We start from the raw sequence: 6000 nt of genomic DNA, 5'->3' as shown, positions 1-6000 counted from the left end.
CTATGACTGGGAACGGCGTCAACAGTGATAAAGGAATACAGAAGTAAGCATGGTACACTACTCTCTGGAGTAATATTATTATTATTATTTATTGAGCTTCTATAAAAAGACACATTTTCCTTTGGGGACAAAGAAAGTTCTATTTATTAATCTAGCTATCTTTCTTTAATGGTGCATTTTGTGTAGCCATCAACTAAGGAATATAATTAGTGCAGAATATTGGTCAATATCTAAAGAAATTATATTACCATCTACACAACACACTTCCAGCACAATACCAGTACAGTACATTCAATCTACAGAAATTTTCAGATGGCTCGTCCATCATAGGCTGGATTAATAATGGTGATGAGTATGATTACAGGAAAGGCGTTTTAGACTTTGTCTTGTAATGCAACTAAACATAAGCAAAACAAAAGAGCTCCGAGACTAATCACCAATCAGGGGGATGACATGGAAGTGGTGCAGAGCTACAAGTATCTGGATGTTTACATAAATTACAAACTAGACTGGTCTAACAACACAGTGGCCCTGTACAAGAAGGCCAGAGCAGACTGTACTTGCTGAGACTCAGGTCTTCTGATATGTGCAGCAGGCTATCAGAAATGTCCTACCAGTCCATAGTAGCCAGCATGGTGTTCTACACTGCAGTCTCTTGGGGAAGCAACCTGAACCCAAATGAAGCACAATACCTGAACAAAATTATCACATCACAGGTTGAACCCTGGACACATTGGAAGCTATTGTGTAAAAGAGAATGATGGCAAAATTGGATGCCATCATGAAAAATCCCCCCCAGGATGCACTCTGTTGGAGAGCATTTAGCCACAGGCTCATTCCATCACGGTGTACTAAGAAGAGCCTCTGGGGTCTTTTCTGCTACTAGACAATTCAGTGCTGCCACTCAATGTATCTGTAAAGTTGATTTTCTTTCTTGATTGATTGATTGGATGCTTTATCTGTCACTTGAGTCTGTATTCTTGTTTTTTATGTTTCTGCTGATGTATGCATTTGCATTGCACCATGAAGTTAATACAGTTTATCTAATCTATTTTAATCTAATATATTCCAATACATATTTATATATATAAAATGCACGATAAAATGTTTGTTTAAACATACGCTAAAGCTAATGCAACCTGGCACTATGATATCATTATGTCAATAATAGTATATATGATACTATATTATATGACAGGATATTGTAATATCCCTTCCCAGACGGGCAAATGAATCTCGCAGGCAAGTGGTGGTAATTATCAAATAAAAGAACTAATCAATGGTTTTATTTACTTTTCTTCTTACTTCAACAAACCCAGATAACAAAACCTTAGTTAGGACAAACAAAACCCAGCAAAACACACCCCACTAAAACCCAACCCACATACAAGCAGAGGCTGTGTCGCTACCCGATCTGCGGTGCCTACCCGATTTGCCCGCGCAAGCGCACGCATGCGCAAAACTTTACTATTACGACCCTGTCCGATCTGCGTTTTTTTACTTTGCGAACATGAGTCCCCATCCGATTTGTCTCGCGCACGCGCTCTCTGCTTAATTAAAATTCATTTCACGACGCTGCCCGATTTGTTCTGCGCATGTCGAATGTTTTACGACATACGTCACTCGTCAGGTTTGACTTGTACTTGCGAGTCGTTTTTGTTTTGTCGTTTAACTCCGTCTGTAAGTGGACTTGTTACCTGAAAAGATGGCAACTTTTGAATTTTATAACGTTATGGAAGCTGTGTCGCCTGAAAAATGTAACTCCAGTCGAATGAAGAGGGAGCGAAATGAAATGCGACGTGTGTCTGTGAACTTTATAATGGCCATCTACAGCTTTTTGTAAGTACATCACTTTTAGTTAAACCACTTCGTAATCTCGCGGTTTAATCGTAAGAATCGCAGCATTTTCCGTGTTTGGGTTAATGGATTAATAGATGTATGTCATTTATTTCGTAACACCCTATTAGCATTTGTTGGCGTGTTTCTTTTAACATTTGTCCACATTTTTTTATCTTAAAGAGTGAACGGCATGCTAATAATTAAGCAAAACAATGTAATCGAGGTGTCGAATTAGGAATAGAATTAGGAGTGCAGGACTGACACTCGACCGGTGTAAGTGTGCCCTCCAAAGTCATCTTTTTTTTAATATGTTGATATCAGATTACATCAATGCAATAGTTTTTCCATAATAAAGTTAACAAAATACAATGATGAAGGCTATATTACATACAAGAGTAGCAACAACTAAGTTATTACAAGAAAGCAGGATGCAGATAATAGCATTACAAATTGTTAATGGATTTCTTTAACCTTATTTAGTAGAAAAAAATTCCATGGTTGAAAACAGGCAATTTTAAAATTTATATCCAAAGCCATCAGAGAAGTGTGGTGTGCGTCTGATGTGGCACAGTGACAGGCTGGGCACCTGCTGTTGTCATGTGTTATAAGCTTATAGAAGTACACATACATACATTTAACTGAATATAATGGAGCAAACTTGCTCCTTAGAGATAACTTATTTCTTATTGTTGCAGTTAGAAAAACAATGCCCCTTTATTGTATTTTTTCTCTTGATCCTATAGGATGCCTGGTGGTAACCAGCCTTCCATGTGGCTGAACAGATGCCAGTGTACCCAAATTCTGAGACACAACTGGATGTTCTTTTCTTCTGTTTTTAAGATTTACAGTTCGAGATGATGTGCAGTTCATGTTAAATTTGCTATTTCTACAGGTAAGACTACTGAGGCTTCCAGTTTCAGAAGTAATTTGTGCACAATTCCTGCAAAGCCTCCCCATATTTATTATTTGATCTGTAATATATTTGTGCTGCCTTGAATACTGTACTGTATGTTTGCTCACTCTATCCAATAACTAACACGGCTTTTTAATTTTAGACAGAAAGCCTTTAGAGTGGGAATCTTCACAAACACAGAGACTGAGGAGCATCAGTACCAGCAGTCACTAAACAGGGATGATGTTCTGTTTTGCAAAATAACATTTATGTTTTTAAGTTACTGTGCTTTGTTGTCAGATTTTGAAAGAACCGAGACTTAATTTTAAATTAATACAAAACTAAGGCAGGAGTGAAAAACAAAGATGTTTTCATGTAAGTACTGACACCTGAGCACATCACATTAGAAGTTCAGATATACAGAGATTGTAACACAATGTCTACTGTATGCGTAATGTAAAAGGAAAAAAATGATGTTACATATAATGACAGTTAAGTTGGGGTTCTTTTAAAAACCAACAAAAAAAACACAATTAATAAAAATATTATTAGTTAGACTTTACTCTAAGCAGACCTTTATCTATTGTGATGGTTTACTTTGGTAATAATTGATCTACAGGTGAACCAAGAAAGGAGGCAGAATAAGACTACACTTTATTAATGTTTGAACTCCGTGAGTGAACATTGTGTATCTACTGTGTTTAGGTTTTTAACGGTTACAGTGCAGTAGAAGAGTCCGGTTGTGTTATGGGGCAGCAGTTAAAGAAGAAGGACGGAGAGATGTGTGCCATGTTGAAGTAGCGGCTGCCCCTCCTGCTCGGCACTTCTAGAATCCTCCATCTCAACCCCTGCTCTGATCTGCTGTGCCTTTGCCAAGTGATCACGAGGTACTGGCCTTTTTGTCTCGGTCTCATTACACTGGCTGTCTGTCTCACTTAGAATCCTTCTATATAAAAGCGGTCGGGATTAGGGTTAGGGTTATTGTCCTTCCGTTCCGTGAGTGCTACGCAGGCGCAGAGTTTCACACACGCCCCGTCCATTTTGCAATGCACGATGGGATTTGTAGTTTCGTTTTTCCAGGTAAAAGATGATTTTCTACTCCAGACTGTGCGATATCTTCTTCTTCTTTCTTACTATATAAAAGCGGTCGGGATTGTCCTTCCGTCCCGTGAGTGGAAAGCGTAGCGGTATTCCGCTTATCACAGACTTACTACTTGCAGCTTGCGGTATGAAGCGACATGATGTGGGCTGAGTTCTGGTGCTCTCATCGTTCCCTTGCTTTTGTGTGCGATGCACTGGAAAAATAGACAAAATTATGTCTCTGGAAATAATTAATGTTGATGGAGTACAAATGCCTCACCACGTAGTAAATATCAGGGGGGGTTCAAAAGGGTGACCTCAATATAGAAAAAAAGTTTCAATTTCACAAAAATAACAAACTACGAGTATTAAAGTAATACCGCTCAAATGCAATATAACCAAATTAATGAGTTTGTATAAAATATCAAATTGATCTACATATTGAATTGCCTTAAGAAGTGGTCAACTTAAAAGTCAGTCGCCTTAAAAGGCGGGTCAGCCTAGTTGATTTTAAGGTTCTATTAAATAATTAGAAGGCTTTGAGTATTTTAGACCCTGCCTGTATTTTGGAGTGTCTGCTCCCAACATCTCTTTTCTCAAACGTTACTTTGCTTTTTATTCCAAGATCAACCATAAAAACCATCAGCTGTCTGTACTTGTACAACAAAATCTGGAGTGCTTTGCCAATAGAGAAGTGCCAGGCTACAAATGTCAAGCATTTCGAAAAACTTCAACAAGCCCACTTTTCTAATTTGGCTTTTTCTTATTTACTTGCATTGGTTGTAATAGATTAGAACTGGTACTGTGTACACCTTGTAAGCTCTGTACTGGGCACTAACCTCTGTTGTTTTTTTCCAGTTTATTGCAATGGTGCCCCCCTGTGTCTCCACCGTCTGTTACATCAACTCCAACTGCCTGTGACAGAAGAAAAGTTCACAAGACGTCCTGAAATGGAATTGTGATTGGACTGAGATGGCCACAATCATGTATGCTGGGATGTGCAGAGGGGGTCTGTGTGGGCTTTGGCTTGGAACCCCCAGAGGTTTATTATCTCCAGTATCCTTGAAGGCTGCAAGTTTGTCTTTGTCCCCGGCCATTTGACTAGGCAGTGTATTTATTACAAAGGACAAGGACCCCTCCATTTGCTTCTTATTTACTTTTATAATACCTTCAATTTTCTTTGTAACTGTATATTTTTGTGGAGCAATTTGAGCTGCACTTGTAAGCAAAGGTGATATAAAAATATTGTTAGTGAACAAATGTTAAGGGACAGATCAGGAAAAATGTCAGTTTAAATAGAACACATTTTTATGGAATATTGCTGGATAAGAACTCTGAGTAGCATCTTGTTCATAAAGCTAAAATAGCATTTTTCCTTTTTTGACAAATTTAATGATTCACTTTTATTGTGTTCAAAACCTTGGCTAACATTTTTTTTTAAATACTAAGGTAAAAATCTGTAAATATATTAGTGTTCTCCTTCCCTAATAGTTTTTAACACTTGTCCTTTGTTGTCCATTTTCATTGTAGTTGTGTTCTAGTTAAATGCATTTACCATTTATACATCTTTATGATTACTGAATTTTCTACTAATAATGTATATACAGTATATATACATATAAATATGGGTGTGTATAATTTGTTTTTGAGAAACATTGTTCACAGATCTTTCACTTTTATTTTTAAACATACCATTTATTCCTTCAATAAAAATGTACGATAAGTGTATTGTATTTCCTTTTTTTTAAGTTATAAAAATGAACTGGCTCTGTGTCAATATGGGTGAATAAAATCACTGACATGAGATGAGGAGTCTGCACACAAACAGCGCTGTGTTATGTTGATTAAACTTGTAAAGAATATCACTGCCCTCTGTCCACGTGGTGTTCATAAACTGAACTACTTCATGCTGTTTAAATTCTGCTCAGTTAGTGAAGAATATTTTATTCTACAGCTGTTAAATTCAGTTCAGTTTTATTATATTAATAGGTAAGTTGGTTTCTCAGCGGGTTTTACAGAGACGCCTTGAAATAAAATTAAAAACATCACTAAGAACAAACATATTACAAATATGAACTACTGCAGCAAGCACTTACTGTAAAAAAAAAATAGATTGATTCAAGTGATAACAGAGCACTTCCTTAATTTAAGTCTATTGGTATAAAGTTAGACTTCTTTGCAAGATTAAT

This window comes from Polypterus senegalus, chromosome 13 (assembly GCF_016835505.1).
Source record: "Polypterus senegalus isolate Bchr_013 chromosome 13, ASM1683550v1, whole genome shotgun sequence".
Lineage (NCBI taxonomy): Eukaryota > Metazoa > Chordata > Cladistia > Polypteriformes > Polypteridae > Polypterus > Polypterus senegalus.
This window is presented reverse-complemented; position numbering follows the sequence as displayed.